Raw genomic sequence first — 3,298 nt, forward strand, 5'->3', positions numbered from 1 at the left:
ACCTGAGCTCTCTCTTCTCTTAATCAAACATAAGAGTAACGTAATTATTCTTTTGTCTTTATCAGCGACACAGCGCTGCAGTTGTGTGCCATAGGCTTTATTTATTTAATTAATATTTCGCGTTTCCGCGGAAACTCACGCTCGGCATGCAAATGTGCCTTTATAGTACCTAAACGAAACAATTGCCCTACAATAAAACAATAATTAAAAAGAATAACGATGTACACAGGGAGTAATATTATGGGTGTGAATCATTAAAGAAAAACAGATATAGTAACTTTAGAGCAACTATACAATTTCAGAAACACCGTGCAATGAATCTGAATTATTATATGTGGCTAAATTTATTCCATCTAATAATTTATCAGCACCTAATTTATATGATATTAACAAGGTATTACATTAATTAATTTAATTCAGCAGATGATTTAGCGTAGTATTATTAGCATAACTTTATATTTTCGTTTCCAAGTTTCATCTTTATATTTGCATGCAAAATTTACTATGTACTTAGTGTTCACATCTATGCATACACATGTACTGCTGTAATTAGTAAACAAAACATCATCATAGACGTTATACACACCCTGGGTCAAAGTTAATCAATTACGGTTATGGAACATGAGTCTCTTGACTGGTTTCATTCTTCTTCATGGGCTACTTTTTTATATCAGTATGTTTACCACACTGCATTGGCAAAATCTGCTTAATATCTTCTACAGTTAGCACCTACACAAAAGTTTTTGTTTCAAGTGGCCGTTAACTAGTTAGGATTTCTTAGCAGCAGTCCCATTAACCTGCGTCCAGTCCTGTTGAGCATGTTCCATTAAAGGCTTACTTCACCTTTTCACTCTTGTACCTCTCATTTCTCTCCTTTATTTGATATCTTAATTTATAACCACTCCCTATAACACTATGTAACACATTCTTCGGACTTTACACTTACGAACTGCCTATTTTATATAAAATCCATCCAAGTGTGGTAAGTCGAATCTCTAGGGTATTCCTATGTGTTAGATATATGCAATACCACATGAGTCAGTAATAGCAAAAACAAATCACCCACAGTTTATGGAGTACGGACGCTTCAGAGAGAGAAGGGAGCCAGAATATCCGTCCATCTTCGAAATCTTTCCCTGTCAACCGACTCCAGGACCTGCCCCTCGCATCAAGCAAGAAGAGAATAGTAAGGGCGAACTCGGAAGGACGGCTGCGCAGAGGTGAGCAAACATCAGTACTACCGGGTATACATCGCAGAATCAGTCACTCTCCCAGACAGCTCTCTCATTTTTACACGTGGGACTAGGTAAGGAACTCACTTTGTTGTAATCCATTAATACAAAATAGCAGTGGTTACAATATCCTAAAATAAATGTAACATACAACGGAATGATATTGCTGTGGAAAGTAAAGTTCCGTTGTAAAACTACAAGGATACGAAATATACTACTCGTTTGAAATACAAGCTAAAAACGCATGTTAACAGTCGATTCAGTCTTACATGGTTTCCCATGTGCATTCGACATGCTGCCTCAAGTGTCCAGTACACGATGTACGATCATACGGAGTGTTAGGTTCAATACCAGTTCATGAAACTAAGTGCTGCTATGAACTGCAGTGGGCATATGCTGTCGGTAATAAGAGGCACAAATCCGACTTCAACTTCTATTCAGTAGCTACAGGAGAAGTAGACACGATACCAATTCGACGTAATATGGTTTACGGTTCCAGTGCTTGTGACCCCCATCAATGCGACATGCAGAATAAGGTTTTGAAACATGAACAGTTAATAAGAATATAAGTAACCAGACCAAACGACACGAAGATAGAAAAGAGATTTTCACTCTGCAGCGGAGTGTGCGCTGATATGAAACTTCCTGGGAGATTAAAACCGTGTGCCGGATCGAGACTCGAACTCGGGACCTTTGCAAATCGCGGGCAAGTGCTCTACCAAGGTGGAAGTTAGGAGGCGAGGTACTGGCAGAAGTAAAGCTGTGAGGACGGAGCGTGAGTCGTGCTTGGGTGGCTCAGTTGGTAGAGCACTTGCCCCCGAAAGGCAAAGGTCCCGAGTTCGAGTCTCGGTTCGGCACACAGTTTTAATCTGCCAGGAAGTGTCAGAGAGTTGTATAGTGTGAGGGGCTCTTAAACAAAAGGTAACGATGTTGTCGTAATCTCTTTGTGTAATCTTGCAGAATGTGAATTCGGGGTAGACTAGGCGGCGTCATAGAGCTTTACACGTATATTCACGTGACGATCAGAGGATCAAGTGAGAGAAATTAAGGTGGTAACAGAGAGTATTATAAAACTAAATGTAGGTTGTCGCTAGCAAATTTTCTTGTTCACAATTGCCTGCGTATTTTACTGTGTTCTTGCTGTACGTATACTTTTGCTACCCTGTCGCAATTAGTGAACAAAGATCCATTACAAACGTTATACATAAAATGGATCACAGACAATGTCTATGTTTTTCGAGTCATATATCTATTGAATTGTTTCAGCTTTCTTCATGTGATGTGTACTACACAGTGCGTGGACAACAATCTGGTGTTTATACCCTTTGCACACCTTCACATTCTTCCCCTTTCAGGTGCGGGGTTCATTATTCCTAGATGCCTTATCATTATTCGAGTCAACCAACCTTTATATTGTTAAGTGTGCCCCATTAAAACATTCTGTACCCTTTCCATTCGCGTGCCTCGCAGTTCCCTATCTATATTTGATATATTATTTTTTGACAAACGCCTATAGCATCACATTTCACATTCGTTATTAGACACAATTATGGTCTGCTAACTTAATATACCATCTGTTTAACAAAGCTAAGTCAGTTGTCTAAAGTTTCCTTGTGTTAGACATACGCCATCCTAGCTGAATAAGCAATAGTAAAACCAAACCATCTACAGGGCCGTGCTGTTGGGCGCGTCAAGAGGAGAAAGGCAGCCGAAGAGATACCACCGTCTGATGACCGCGAGCGCAAACACACTGAACAGCGTCGCCGTCGCCGCAAGAGACGCGAGAATAAACAGGTCGCCGCGCCGCAGGAGAGCCCTGCTGGGGTAAGTCAGTGTCATTACTGCCGTGGAGGGCAAGCAGGGAGAGGCGGACAGACTTCTTAAACTGCAGTCATTGCAGAATCAGTCACTCTGCCAGATCATGTCTATCGAGAATTTCTGATGCTCCAGACATGCCTTCTCGACTATAAATTCCGGAAGGATAGTTTAAGGGATTCACTTTATTACAATCAAATGATAGATTGGTTAACAGATAATGATGTAAATCTTGGGTCGTACGGATAGTT

The 3,298-nt window shown here is 40.6% G+C and overlaps 1 non-coding gene across 1 annotated transcript; it reads left to right on the plus strand.

Annotated features, from left to right (window-relative positions):
* Positions 1–2,015: 2,015 nt before the first annotated feature.
* On the plus strand, positions 2,016–2,090 carry Trnas-cga (transfer RNA serine (anticodon CGA)). The gene has a single exon. It is a non-coding gene; the product is annotated as a tRNA-Ser (tRNA).
* Positions 2,091–3,298: the final 1,208 nt, after the last annotated feature.

This window comes from Schistocerca nitens, chromosome 7, assembly GCF_023898315.1.
Source record: "Schistocerca nitens isolate TAMUIC-IGC-003100 chromosome 7, iqSchNite1.1, whole genome shotgun sequence".
NCBI classification, from domain to species: domain Eukaryota; kingdom Metazoa; phylum Arthropoda; class Insecta; order Orthoptera; family Acrididae; genus Schistocerca; species Schistocerca nitens.